The sequence below is a fragment of the Sinohyriopsis cumingii genome, chromosome 1 (genome assembly GCF_028554795.1).
Source record: "Sinohyriopsis cumingii isolate HCF-2022 chromosome 1, ASM2855479v2, whole genome shotgun sequence".
Lineage (NCBI taxonomy): Eukaryota > Metazoa > Mollusca > Bivalvia > Unionida > Unionidae > Sinohyriopsis > Sinohyriopsis cumingii.
This window is the reverse complement of record NC_142961.1, coordinates 145,190,000-145,206,629: the sequence shown is the minus strand read 5'-3', so window position 1 is coordinate 145,206,629 and position 16,630 is coordinate 145,190,000.

Genomic DNA, 16,630 nt, shown 5'->3' with positions numbered 1-16,630 from the left:
CAGATTATAAAGATTGCAGTACCGGTATCAGTAAAGATTCAGCGATCGCATTGTACCTTTCGCACTTCCTTAACCTGTTTTCTGTTTCAGAATTAGTTAATATGTCACGAAACTTTGATAATCCTAATTGAGACGCGAATACAAGTCTCATCAACCACAACTTTTTCCATGCCTCCAGCCATAACATAGCTTGATGAGCAGCAGAGAAAGTGAATCCCACAAAGTATTTCGCTTAACAGAGCCTTCTATCGAGAACGTTTTAGATAGAGATATTATTTTTCACAAAATAAACCCTTCTAGTCAGAAAAACATGACAAAATAGGCTTTCTCCGCTGACTTGAAGTGTTATCTCATGAAAATATCTACCTATACAACTATTTCTGTCCGCACAGGGGTATCTTGCGAAAACACTCGGTGGCGTCGTCACTTTCTCTGCTGCTGAAACGCTAGCGTTTCTGTGAAAAGTCCCTGGCAGAGTTTGCTTGTCGTCGCCCTTTCTGCTGCTGTGAATTAAAAATTTAAGTTAACAATAATGGCCAACATTGGAGAAGCACATTCTGCTAGACTAGCTCGAGAGCGACTAGAAGCAATAAAAAAATTTCTTCCTGTACGAGATAGTGTAACATAAAAATTACAAGCGCGGCAGCAAGCACAAGTTGAATTTGCAACAGGTGCAGAAGAATTATTTAAACCCGTTACAACAGCTACTGAGAAAGCTGCGGTGGTCACTGAAAGAGCTTTACTGGGAGATCCAGGTGATATAACAAAACCGTGTATTCTTCCAGTGCTAAAACAAACCGCCGAACAGACTGAAAAGATTGCAAAAAGAACCAAACAAACAAAAAAGATTTTACAAAAACTTCCAACTATATAGTTGCAGCTCAACCTCCACCCACCGCTGCAGCTCAACCTCCACCCACCGCTGCAGCTCAACCTCCACCCACCGCTGAAGTCGCCGAAGCTGCTGCACCCAAAGCAGCAAAGGAAATTGTTGAACTGACTGCAAAATTTAATCCGGGTTTTATTAAACTCCTTAAAAACACACCAGAAGAAAAATTACCTGAATTGATATTAGAGGGTTTATATAACAAAGATAAAATTTTAAACGAGAAATATAAGTCCACGACTGATACCAATTTTGCTAAGTGGGCGTATCGTGTATACTACAACAAAAAAGTGGTCAAATCTAACGATTTAAAATACTCAACCCTTGTAAATGCAATAAAGAAACTTAACAAAAGTAGACGACGAGGACTTCCACCTCCCTATTCACCGCCATTGGAGGAGCGTCCAGATGAAAAAAATGATGATGTTCTCGATTTACTACTTGGTCCCAGTGCAACTGGCAGTGGTTTGGGAGGTGATTTTATTCCCTGCCCTAACAATATTATCAATGACGTATCGCGGTTAGAAGTTCTCTTAGGAGGAAGGCGTGCCGGAAATAACTCACCAGAAATAATTAATGAAGCGGCTGATATCTGTCAGCGATTATTTCGCGGCGGCATCATGGATGTTCACATTTATCGAGAACTTATTGATGAACTCACGGACAGCGACTAGAGAAATAACTAATTAAATAAAATGATCGTACACAATTCTCATCGTAGACCAGTCATGGTCAGGGTGGTAAACTCACGAGTACCCGTATACAGGATGACTTACGGAAATGGACTCGGCGATGTTGTTCGGGGTTATTCGCGAGGATGGCACCTAAAGCAATACCAATCGCAAAACAATTATCGATGAAAGCCATTGATGTTATTAAAGATAAAGCTACTGGCGCTGTTGGTAGCGCTGCCAGTAAAGCATTCTTGGCAATCAAAGACAGACTAGCACGATTAATACGCAGAACCCAAGGGGGTCCACCACCGGTAAAATTACTAGCCACCGCAGATATGGCCGCGGATGTTAGTAAAGTAATAAATGAAGCCACAAATCAAAAACTAGCAGCGCTGATAAATCAAGGGACTGAACAAATAAACACAAGTTTGGTGGCGGGAAGTGGTCTTCGTTTTAGACGATAACTTTTATAATAAAATATTTAAACGGGAATCCGACCCAGCATTCGACATAGACGAACCGGTCCTTAAAAATGAATCAGTGCGTGATTATCAGTATTATTCTTATGACGCACGAGAACCAAATAAACGAGGACGAATTGAACTTCAGGTTCAAGATACAAGTAGATATTTCTGCCCGCTGAAGCATTTATTGAAGTAGAAGGAGAAATTATAAAAACAGATGATACAGAATACGGACCCAATGTTAAAATCGGTTTTGTCAATAACGGAATTATGGCCTTGTTTGATAGTGCTATCTACATGATTGATGGAAAAAATATTGAATCGATTCAGTAGGATGTCGATGTTGCTACAACAATAATTGGTCTAGCAAGATATTCTGATGATTATACAAGATCATCTGGTCCATCAATGATGTTTGCCAAGGATACTTCTAATTTTCCTAACAGTGATCAGTACGATATTGGACGACCAAGAAACTTTGCCAACGCAGCTGACGTTGATGTGTGGCCGGTGGTTCACGGTGCTAATGCAGAATTTAATTTAGGTTTCGCTGCACGTAGACAAATGTTGAAAGGTAATCGTAGAAATTTTTCATGTGCCATTCCTCTGTTGCACATCTTTGGATTTTGCAGAGATGTCAGAAAGGTAATTTTTGGAGCAAAACATACAGTCGTGCTTGTTAGAAAAGCCAACGACAATGATGCTATATGGCGACGTCTAGGTGACGCTGGTAAGGTAAATATAACAAAACTATCACTGTGGATGCCGGTAATGACTCCTGCAATTACTGAAGAACAGCGACTGCTTTCTTTTATGTATCAAGGCGGTAAAGTGTTGTTATCGTGGCTTACAACAACCACAGATAGTGCTCAAAATACCAATAACGGTTTATTCACATGGCATATAGCATCACAGCAGGGAGTTTCCGCGCCGCGACATATTTTCATTGCTCTTCAGGATGTTACACGGGTGGGTAATGAAACACGTTCGCATATGATATTTGATCAACTTGGTATCACTGACGTTTCTCTGAGAATAAACGGGAATCAAGAACCGTCTGAGAACATACTGTTAGATTTTGGTAATAATCATGTTGCACGTGCATATCAACGATTGACAAAGTATCTAGCGCGTGATCTAAATATCGATACTGGTTTGCAAATATCACAATTGGATTTTATATCTCATTATCCAATCTATTACTTCTCGTTAGAGCATCTTGATTTAACCAGACAGTCTGTCGTTGATATACACTTTCGGGCTACCGTGAATAGAAACGTAGGAGCTATAGCTAATTACAGAGCAATCGCGGTCATACTTTCCGATAAAGCAATGTTGCTTGAAGGTGCTGGCGGCCGAACGATATTCGCTGATGCACCAGTGGAAAACATGTAGCATTGCTAAAAGTAATGCAATTATATCAATCGCAAAGTTATAAGAAATGTCATACAGTCACGTTAATGTCACTCTGACTCCTGGTCAGGCTAAGAAATTACAATCGAAAAACGCGAGCACATGTGGGACAACGATAACACTAAAAAATGATCAGATTACTGGCGGTCCAAACAAGTTATCGTTGACTAAAACCCAACTAAAACATTTCAGTAAAGCAAAACAAGCAGCGACTGGAGTTCGACTTGATTTCTCTCCAGCCGCGGTCAAAGATATGGTTAAAACCGGTGGTATATTTCCACTTCTCGCAGCAATACCAGCGTTGATAGCTGCTGCTGCCCCTGCAGTCGCTAAAGCCGCTGAGTTAGGAGCAGTTGGAACCGCTGCTGGAATGGCACTAAAGAAAGCCACAGGAAAAGGATACAAAAAAAGGGACGAGGGCTAAGACTCCCAGGAACTCCACCATCATGGTACCCAAAAAGGTTCTAAGTGTTTTAAAAACACAAAGTGTTTTCACACCGATGTCAAATTTTGATTTGCTCGATGCTATTAAACAATTAAATATAAAAAATTTCAGAGGAGTCTTTATGCGAGATCAATTGCCACAACAACCGAATAATCCAGAAACCGGAATTATTAATCTTGATGATAACAGCGATGGTCCAGGAACTCACTGGGTTGCTTACGCGATCGATCCACGTGGAATCATCTATTTTGATTCATATGGGTTAGCACCGCCAGTTGAATTTCTCCGATATACAAAAAACATCCCCCTGTCAAAGACAGGGACAAAGTCAGGGTCAACGACAAAGGTTTGGTATTCAACGTTGCCAACACAAACACTGACCGATCCTCCGATATGTGGCCGTGAAGTATTAAATGTTCTTGATGCGATCTCGAAATCAAAGATTTCTCCTCAAAAAATCGTGCACGAGTATACTATGGGTCGATTTAAACAGTTTCCTATCAAATAATGGTTGATATTTACGGAAGATCTTTTCTTGAAACAAAGACAAAAAAAAAAAAAACGCGCCGATGTGGATTTATCAAAATATGCGACCAAAGATGAAATCGATAATCTTTTAAGTCTGACCGGGATAGACCCAGATGAGGTTGTTATTTTTCAGGACCGGCACGGAAAACTAAAAACCAGTGATATCAAATGGCATGAAATAATTCGTAGGGTTATTGGAGCCACTCCGGGTAACATCCCTGTGTTCACTGACAGCGGAAAAATCAGAGATTCGCTGATATCACTGGACAACAAATTTTTACAAAAGTCATGTTACTGAAATAAAATTAGTCAATTCTTATCAATTTTTATGTGCTGAACACGAATATGACAGTCAAATTGCAAAATTGGCTCTAGTTTTTTTGTAATCTGCAAGAAATTAATGTTTACATAACGAAATGCATTCCAATAGTAAAAGGTCAACTGTAATAGCCTACCTATAAAAAATCAAGTCATTGACTACATCTTAGATTTCTTCGCCTGTCTCTTGTACAGCTGTTCGGGAGCATCTCTGAGGAGTGTCCAGCAGTAGTCAGCCAGCATTGTAGTGGACCATTTTCCCTGGTATCTTTGTTCCATTGTTGCGATATCTTGATGAAAACGTTCGCCGTGTTCATCACTAACAATACCACAGTTGCTAGGAAAGAAATCCAAATGGGAATGAAGGAAGTGAATCTTTAGAGACATATTGCAGCCAAGTTTCTTATACTTCATCAACATGTCTTCTACTAGTTCCTTATAGTTTTCTGCCCTAACATTTCCGAGGAAGTTTGTAGAAACTAGGCGAAAAGCATTCCATGCTTGTTTCGCGTCACCTTCCAGCAAGTTGTTGAACCGGTCATCTTTGAAAAGCTCTCGAATCTGAGGACCCACAAAAACTCCCTCTTTAATCTTTGCTTCGCTGAGTCGAGGGAATTTTTCATGCAGGTATCGGAATGCTGGCAAAGTCCGGTCAATGGCTTTCACGAAGTTCTTCATCAAACCTAGTTTGATGTGAAGGGGTGGTAGCAAGATTTTCTGAGCCTCAACCAGAGCTGGGTGTTGGATATTCTTCTCTCCAATGGCTACATTCTGCCTGTGAGTCCATTCCTTCCTCATGTAGTGCATTTCCCTTGCTCGGCTATCCCACTCGCATAAGAAACACATGTATTTTGTATATCCTTGCTGCAGTCCCATTAAAAGGGCAACTACCTTCAAATCACCACAGAGGTGCCAGCTGTACTTGTTATACTCAATGGAATTCAGTAGCTGCCTTAAGTTATCGTATGTCTCTTTCATGTGGACAGCATACGCTACTGGAATAGATGGAAGAATGTTTCCATTGTGCAAAAGCACAGCCTTGAGACTCAGTTTCGAAGAGTCCACAAATAGTCTCCATTCTTGTGGGTCATGAGTGATTTTTAAAGCATTCATGAGGCCCTCAATATCGGAACAGAATATCAGATTACTTTCCTTTCTGAAGAAAGGCTCCAATTGCTGGTGGCGCTTTCGATATGCAGTAATTGTGACATCTTCTTCTAGAAGATTCCATTGTTGGAGTCTTGATCCTAGCAATTCTGCCTTGTTCTTTGATAAGTCCAAATCACGAATCAGGTCATTTAGTTCTTCCTGTGTTATTCTGTGTGGGGTTGATGATGCACCACAGTGAAAATCTGGATCACTGCATGCTGATGGACCAGGAGAAGAACAGGTCGACTCACCTTTGTCTTCGTCAGATGAATCAAGAGAATATTCTGCTGGAGGTTCTGGAATAGGAAGTCCCTCACCATGTGGAACTGGTCTCAATGCAGACGGAATGTTTGAGTTGACTATTCTCGACTTCTTTCGCTTCGTTATTCCGCCGGAAAGAGGAGGAACCAAGCAGAAGTAACAGTCATTTAGGTGGTTGCTTGGCTCTCTGCCCATCTTATCCTACTTTTTGCAAAGGTTTGCCTGTCTGTGTACAGTTCAGACCAGTCTGCCTTAGATCTGAGGCCCAAAAGTCTAAATTCCAGTCACAAAATTAATATCCAAATACAGCAAATACGGCATTGATGACCTTTTGCAATTCAACCACTGTGAAAGCTGTGTTGTACATGTAGCACAGCATATATGCGGAGCCCAAGGCTTGTCTTGGTCACCAACCTTGCATCCGAAGTAAAGATGATATGCCTTCTTCACTTGAGAATTGATACTTTTCTTCTGGTTGGCAAATGTCACTTCCCCACAAATATAGCAAAAATTGTCCGCGGTATTAACACACTTTCGAGGCATTACTGTTCTTTATTGTACGTAAATGGATAAAATAATAAGTTTTATGTAACAGTAGCTTGAACTGTCTCGCACAACGTCTAAAATATTTTAAATGCTGAACCTATCTGATTGGGCTTTATATAGTACACTGCTTACGTCAGCTTCAGCAGCCGCCTGGCATTAGTATAATAGGCCTACACATGTATAGTACACTGCTGACGTCAACTTACTTCAGCAGCCGCATGGCATTAGTATTGCATTGCATCAGAAAATGATGCAATCAACTGTGGATGATGTGAGCATGATGGTATTATGCAATGTTACATCATTATTCCGGATGTTGCTGCAGTCCTACTGGAGAAATTTACACAGTGAAACATAGAAAATGAGGTATATGAATATCTTCAAAACGAGAGCCAATACAAATTTTTCACGGTTATATTCGTGTTCGGCACACCAAAATACTACAGATTAGGGCCTTTTCAAGTCAGTAATGATTTCACTGTTGACCAGTGTATCAATCGCGGCGCTTCGAGATGACACACAAAAAGCTGCAGGGGAACGTGTAGCGAAGACCGGTGATACAATGACAGGTGAACTCAATCTCAGTGGTAACAAAATAACCGCGTTAGCGATTCCAACCTCGCCGGAAGATGCCGCAAACAAACAATATGTTGACGCAAGCGCTAGCGCCGTTGACGGTAAACTAACAACGTTGCGGGCAGAGTATGATGTTCATGTAAACGCGTTTACAAGACTTCGAAGAAACTTTCAAAAAACCGATGATGCCACTGATAAGTTCTTTGGAACTCCTCCCGTCATCGACATAAAACTTTCTGATATTAAGACCAACATTGACACGATCAAACAAACACAGCAAAACATCGTAGCGGGGATTCCTGAGATCGTTAGCAAAACTAGTTTGATTAAAGTCCCCACTGGAGTTACTCCCGGGCATATCACCAACATAGTATACACGGTATCATCGGGATTCGCAACATGGTCCAAACAAAATAATACTATCAAATATACAGCAACAGCCACTGGCGTGTATAGACTGTCTGTGTTCAGTGCCGCTAAATTTGAAATCTTCACAACATATCCCTGGAGACATTCCACTGATAAGTATTCCGGGGTTGTGACTATCATATTAAACAAGGAAACCGAAGAAACATTTATACTGGAAGCCGCCGACAAGAAATTAACCGCAACATCTTACTGGTGGTGTTTGGAATTTGTAGCTGAAACGCCTCAATTGGTTACCGCGTAAAATAATAAAATGGCATTAAAAAATAAGTCAGCATCAACGACAACATTAGATGCGCAGCAATATAGATATGATCAAGTACGCGAATGGCATTCAGAGTTAAAAGATACTATTGACAAATGCGCAACAAAGATAAAAAAATACAAACGGCGTGTAACCATGTTAGACACAATAGTGTATTCGGTATTCGCGGTAGTTGCATCTACTGGGGTGCTATTATCAGCGCTGACACCAGTGACAACTGCAATCGCGATTACAATCACAATTTCAACGTCAACGACAACTGCAGGAGTTGCTAATATAATTGCGAAAAAAATATCCTCGTGTGCGCTAACAAAATTGCACGAATATGAAAAGTTAAACAGCACGGCCACAAGCACCTACTCGAAATTGTCGTCGTTGATATCATCCAGCCTTGACGATACAACAATATCAGATTCCGAATTCGCGCAGATGGCAGCCGCGTACAACGATTACACAAAGAACTTCGATTTGAAACGACAGCAGATAAATAATGACGGAATTACTTCAGCAGATAGTCGCAAATACAAGCCCGGCGCGAACATCTTTGTTAACAGTAACATCAACTAAGCCACAATTCAGTATTAATTTTCCAACTGCGATTCCAGTAAGCGAAATCGCGTTAGCACAATTACGAGTGTATCACAGTTGGCCCAATATCAGATCAAAATCGTTTGGTGGATTGCCAGCAAATAATTAATTCGTTTGTGTTTGCATATAAAAATAAACCCGATGGCACCCCAGACTGGAACGTCATTGGGTTACCAACCGGGTCATATCAAATCGAAGAAATCAATGAGGAATTACAACGTCGAATAAAAAATATCTCCGGGAGAAAGAATCAAAAATAGTAATAACTGTTCACGAGCCAACGCTGTCGTCCGCGATCGAAATAAACACCCCAGACTACGCCGTGGATATATATAATAGTTCAATCCGAACAGTGTTAGGATGGCCTGAAACTCCACCCGAGGCGCCACCAATACCACGTCCACCTGAGCCTAAAAAGTCTGTTTATATCACTGACACGCAGTCATATCACGAAATTACACCGTCATACAAACAAGATCTTGATAAGATAAAAGGTGCAATATTGGCTAGTGGTTTTCGTAGCTATGTTACGAACAATGAAGTGAATATTCACGTTTTTCCACGAGATAACTCAGCAGGATCTATTCTTACCATAAACTATCTTGTTGGCATTTTAAAGAAATTAATCAATTACATAAAACACAACTAAAGCAGTTGCGATGGTTCTTCCAAGAACATCTTTCCGATATAACAAGTGCACGCAGCGAAATTATTACGCAGATTGAAATATTAAATCAGCTTGCCGCCGACATCGAATATATTAACCAGCGAATCGTTCAGGCAATAATTGATGACAAAGATCATCGTAAACAACAATTTCTAGCTGATAACTCGCTAACAGAAGCCACATTGCCGAATTATAAACTTCCGGGATATAACGTGCCCGAGATGAGAAAATCCGTCACCGACGTCATCAATGAATCCTTCGATGACATACTTGCCGTGTACAGAAAAACACTACCGGAGCCAACTGTCCTCAGACATAACAATAACACCGAAGGGCAAGGCCGTCATGTATCCCCGGGCATCGTAAATATAACTTCAGTGGTCGCGGTCAATCTTGTGTGTGATGTCATCGATGGCAGTCACAGCACAGACACGACATTATCAAATCAAGCCCAACAAGGATTTATTCTTTATTCATTTACTCCGAAAGAACCACCTGGATTTCAGATTGTGCAAGAGCCAATCAATCAGGTCTATCTACGATGTCATAGTCCATAGCTGACCAGAATAAATTTCACACTGACAGACCAGTCTGGGAATCCTCTTGATTTGCGAAATGAAACACTACATATTAGTCTCCTGGTGAAATCGTAAAACGATTTCCAAGTCTTAAGACTTTCAATCCTAGGATTTCCAAGTCCTAAGGACTTTCATCGTAAACGATTTCCAAGTCCTAAAAATCTTCAATTTTCGGGACTTTGAATTAATAATATTATATTATAATAATGTCCCTGAAGAAAAAAATGTGATGATGATTTCATTGATGATAGCAGTGATGTCACTGACAACGATGATATGACAGCAGTGATGTCACTGATAACGATGATGATAACAATGATGTCACTGATAACGATGATGATAGCAGTAATGTCACTGATAACGATGATGATAGCAGTAATGTCACCGTCAACATAAAAAAATATTTTAAACAATAATATTATATTATAATAATGTCCCTGAAGAAAAAAATGTGATGATGATTTCATTGATGATAGCAGTGATGTCACTGACAACGATGATATGACAGCAGTGATGTCACTGATAACGATGATGATAACAATGATGTCACTGATAACGATGATGATAGCAGTAATGTCACTGATAACGATGATGATAGCAGTAATGCCACCGTCAACATAAAAAAATATTTTAAACAATAATATTATATTATAATAATGTCCCTGAAGAAAAATGTGATGATGATTTCATTTATGATAGCAGTGATGTAACTGACGACGATAACAGTGATGTCACTGATGACGATAGCAGTGATGTAACTGACAACGATAGCAGTGATGTCACTGATGACGATAGCAGTAATGTCACCGTCAACATAAAAAATATTTCAATAAATTATTTTAAACAATAAAAAAATATATTGAAAATCGCGGAAGTCTTCGACTTGAAAATCGAAGATTTTTAGGATTTCCACAATTAATCAAGCAAGTATCATATAATGTACCACCGTGTGAAATGTTTCATACATGATAAGGAACTTCTTGATAGCGCTGTCAAAACCGGAAAAGTTACCCCGGAAAAAATAATTGTTGATATATACGGTCATGACGATTTTATACTGACTGATGCACAACTGCAAGTATTGATAAAAGATCATGTTGTGATCGCGCATTGCGATATACATCAAATCCTCGAGTATATACGCGTATTTAGATCGTAGATTTATATCTTAAATATGTACCACCACACAGATGTTTTCATGTATAGCAAACAAGCACTCGAGGAAGCAGTCAAGGCTGCATTTGCACAAGAAGAAATTAACGTTAAATTGCTTATTGATGAATACGGAGAAGAAGATTTCTTACTAACACAGCAACAGTTAGATAATCTCAGACGCGAGCATATTACCGCAATAGTATGTGACAGAGATCAAATTCTCAATTATGCACACTCCTGCATTGAACCCGACCAACTAATCACCTTGATTTCGTCATCTTGATTTTGTTGTCCCGGGACTTTGTTGTCATCCTTGATGAAATCAAGGATGAAATCACCTTGACTTCGTCAAGGAAGTAAAAAAAAAGTAATATATTTTTTTTACTTTCGATTTCATTTCCAAGTACTTGACTTCCAAGTAAAATCCCTGATTTCATCAGGGTGAGGTATTTACTTCCTTGACGAAGTCAAGGTGATTTCGTCGTTGACTTTGTCCTTGATTTCATCACTGACTTTGTCCTTGATTTCATCATCCTTGACTTTGTCAAGGGACATACTATGTTTCAATTTTCTACGCGAGTATTCATTATCTTTTTTGTTTCATACTCGGCTGCCAGTGCCAACCTAATCTTTTCAATTGCATGAGATAGTGAAACAAATTCATTCACCTGTGATTCTTCTACTGTGGCCAGCGATTTATACAAATTGTTTTGAATTTTTTTTATGAATCGATATTGAGCAGGAAGAATATAACGCCCTGCGCGTTTAGCTTCATATAATGATTCAAAATCAGACATGATTGTTTCATGATTTAGTGATATATTAAATCCTTGTTCTTCTAATTTTTTAATAGCAGCAATCACATTATTGATATTTTCGTAATTCATATTTATATATATTTTTATATATTTAAAAATGTGGGTCGTTTTGACCCTTGTATTTACAATATTTACAATTGCATATATAACTTAATTCTAAGACGGTATATAACTTAATTCTAACTTATCCTAAGACGGTATATAACTTAATTCTAACTTATCCTAAGACGGTAGTATTTACAATAATTACAGTAGAAGCATATTTACAGCATTGTATTTACAGTAGAAGCATATTTACAGCATTGTATTTACATATAACTTAATTCTAACTTATCCTAGGACGGTACAACATATAGTAGTAACTAAAGACAGCACAGACAGATGCGGGGTTATATTCTACGCCCAACAAAGTTGCACTCCCTCCCCCGAAATCAATCCGCGGAGTGGTAAAAGACCACCCCGTCAGGGGCGATAACGGGGAAAGTTGTGCAACTTCGTTGGGTTTCGAAATCCCGTACATAATTCGGACGCTATAGTATATAAACCGACTGATACTTGGAAGTTCAAAAATAGCTCAGGCGTGACTTGTTTAAAATGTTTTTTCTTAAATATGATCGCGTGGAAAATACAGATGAACCATAACCCCGAACAAGTGTAATAAAATAAGGATTTTATCCGCAAAAAAAGATAAATAGACAATTACGCCTTTATCCACGATAAAATCATTCTTGACTTTGTTAAGGAATAAAGGGAAGTTATTTACTTCCTTGTGCACAGAAAACCGTCTGCTCGTTGTGTTACCTATAAAAGATATATCGCGCTCGATAAATTTCCCTATTGCACAAAGGGAGGGAACTAATTGCATAAGTCATGCCTAGGGAGTTATCTCCGTTTGGAAATCCTAGGATTTAGTGATAATGAAAAACAATCTTTTGATTATTTTTTGACAGAGCTGATTTGTATATTTTTTCTGCGACTTTTCGTACTGAGGGTGTACAAATATCAAAATACTTGCCAGCTGAGTTCATCGATTGAAATATTATTTCTTCATTCGTATCTAAATTTATGGATACAACTCTCTTGGCGCTCTTATTACCACGGCCAGTATTACCAGCTCTACAATTTTCACTCTGTGTCACAGCTCTTAAATTGGATAAATTATTGTTAAGTTTCTGTCCATCAATGTGATCAATTACAAGACCCTCTTTGATCTCTCCATGGAAACACTCGTACACGGCCCTATGATTGTAATAATGTTTCTTTCCAGCAGCAAACATTAAATAACCAGCATTATTAACAACACCAACTGGTTTTTTCCGCCTACAGTGTTTGACTATTCCCTCGCGAGATACTTCGTAATTTTTAATGGTTGGATGTGGGACAAATTCTTGGCTCATTTATATAACAATATATTTGTCTAATTTATAATTTGTCTGAAAACTTAGTTATATAATCACGCTCGGATTTCAGCGCATCTCCATTATTTTTTTTATTGTAATATCGCTTGAGTTCACGGTATCGCTTTCCTCCGCACATTGCACACAACTGCGTGTTATCTCTGACCCCAATACCACATCGAAGGCATGGTATAGGTCATGTGCTTCCTCGTTTGATGCTTTGTAGGTGTTCACCGCAGAATTCCTTCCTGCAGGATTTATTACAGACTGTTACAGATCCAATTTTTAACCACTTGCAATTATTCATTTGTATATATAATATTTCTTATTTAAATATTTGTCTTAAATATAATATGGAGGAGTTTTCGAGGTTATCTGCAGTTGGCGCTGGGAGATTCGATCTTGACAGACTAACCCGGGACTTACGACGACAATCCCTGACTGATCTATTTAATATTATCAGGAATGCCAAAAAAGAATTCCGCGACGACGGTGCGTCTCACGTGTGGTCGTCATTTAAAATTATCCGCGACGATTCTGTCAATGTCGTTGACAAAGTCATCGATGCTACAATGAATGATGCACGAGCAAAAACAATTATTGATTATCTCACCGCTGATGAACATCAAGGTGGTCGGAAATATTTTTTCAGAATAAAATTTTTTGTGCAAGCAGATTCTGATACATGGATTATCCGTGACAAACTCGACCCTGTTCTTGCTAGCGGAAAAACCATTCTGTTAAGTAAAGATTCCAAACCAGGAATGCTGACCGGGATTGATAAACCATATCACGCTCGAGCGTATCCTGTGACCGCAGTCATTTATGGAATCCATCCAATAAAAAAAACAAAAATTGATAAACTCACCCCGATGAGAACGACTACGTCGTTGGCGCTGAATTGTGTAGCCGAGCGAGTAATGGAACATTTTAAAAATGCGATGCGCGGAAACGGTTTGACTGCATTAAGACAGTCCAAGATAGCAGCGTGGGCTGAGCGGGTCAAACACACAGGAGCGTCAATAAACGATGTTGCCAAGCTAGAAAGCGCATTAAGATTTCCCATAACCGTAACAACGATAACAAAGGAAGTATTATACAAATCGAAATATAATCGATACGGGGCTCCAATAAATATCATTGATCATAACGCTCATGCTTGGACTAACGCAGTTACGATATTTCCGCGGGATCGTGTTGTGAAATATTATTCGGGAAATATATTTGATGCTATCAAACAGACAAGCAAAACCAACCCTGTGTCGATGTGGTTGTTTAAAAGCTCCGAAGATTCCGAGTATGATCAATTTGTAAAACCCAACGGTGAATTATACCGGACGGAGTCGTTGCAACAACAAATGAAAAAACTCGCAGAGAAATATATGAAAATCGAAGATTTTAAAAACACTGAGCAGTTACTGGTTAATTGTTTTACAATTCCGAGTGTTGCCGCTCACACCGCAAGAGAAAGAAATTCATGGAGACCAACCCGAAGTCAGTTTCTCTCGGATATACAATTAAGTTGTGTCGAGTATGGGCATGGCGGGCTGTGGAATACCCGGTATGACTACCGTGATATGATTTCCGTGGATATGATCGCATGTTATCCGGGAAGCTTTCTCGGGATGGGCGAATGCCGCGAATACTTTAAGCGTTTTAGACATCCCACGAACTCGATGACACGAGTTGCTATAAACGGTCCTTTACCCGATTTTGATTTGACAGGATTTGCTCGTGTGACCTCGTTTGAATTCGCTGAAAAACTTCATCCGTGCCGTTATGTTTGGTTTGGCAGACACTTCAGTGAAAAGCGCTGGGTACCAATAGTGTTATTGCGATATATGCTTGACAGCCGAATACTGGTATCGTTGACTGTCAGTGAAGCAATCATATCATATCGACCGCAGACCTCAGTCTGGTTACCAACACCGGAGCGTATCAGTCTCGATGAAGTTATTAGCGAGTATGCACGAGAGAGTCCAAATACCCCGATGGATATCATCATCGGTGAGACTTCTAAAGTTCTCAAGATCAAACTTAGCAATAGTGAAAAAACAGCAAAAGATCTTGGACGAAGAATAATCGGTAAATTTACTCAAGGTGCTGCATATGATCATAAACTACATCACTCGCGACTGATTATCGATGATGCTGAATTGGATTTTATAATTGCTGATGCCGTTGCGATAAATATATTTTGTAATCGGGAGGATGCTTACTTGTCCAACGGGAAAAAGTTGGGCACAATTGTAAGTTATATCGACGGAGAATCGCCTCAATACACACATCTAAGATCTTCGATGCTGGCTTATGTTTCTATAAATTTGCTATCAATGATAAATCGATTTCCTGACACCGCAGTTAGAGTTGCAACGGATTCATTTTATATCAATAAAACATATTTAGAATCACTGGCTCGTTTTACAAAGAAAGTCGAAGACTTTTACGATGAATCATGGAGTTCGTGGAGAATAAAAGCGGAGATGTTACATGAATATTGTGAATCCGCTGATGTTACAATTAAGGATAATTACTGGAAATCAGAATTATCAGAAATGTCGAACGCACCATCTGTGCATGATCCAATCACCAGACACAAAACCGTTTATTTGAACGGACCGGGTGGGTATGGTAAGACAACTCAAGCGATTGAATTATTTCGAAATTCAGATATGATTGTGCTAACACCTACACACAGGCTTGCCAGGGAGATGAAACAACGAGGAGTCAATTCTTGTACTTATCACAGCTTTTTCAAATACAGCGGCGGTGTGTGGACGTCAGATCGAATGGGAACAAAATATATTCCCGAGAAAATAATTTGGGATGAGATATGTACGGTGCCGATGGAAACGTTAAAAACGTTTCTTGATTGGCTGCTAACAGCGAATACTGCAGTGATAATGTGCGGCGATCACGGTCAGCCACCTCCATTTGTCGGCGTATCCCCACATTCGTGGTTAAAAGATTTTGTTGATTATTATGAAGAAATGTATGATGATCATAGAGCACTTGATGCAACGTTGAAGGAATTTAAAACATTAATCAGATTACAACCGAATAAAATTCAATGTGAAATTATGCCCGCGATGATTCCTGAAACTTCAATGAGCGACTTTTGGAGCGCGTGGAAACCAGACGATTTGATAGTGGCAAGTAGAAAGATAGTCAGAGACACACTTCAACAACAGCTATTTCAATTACAACAAGAAAAGTTTCCAATGCTGCCAGTGCCGTTATGTTATAGACCAGCTGATACTCGGTTACAGAATATAGATGTTGATATTCCTGGGAAAACAGAGAAACAGAATTTAGTACTGAATGATATTGTGTTAGTTGATATTAATGCTGTCAAAGATGCACTAAAAATGAATAAATCTCCGTGGACGCTGGGATACGCAATGACGATACATTCATCTCAAGGACTAACTATCAGTGATACAACTGTCTGGATTGTTGATGATCGAATCGAATGG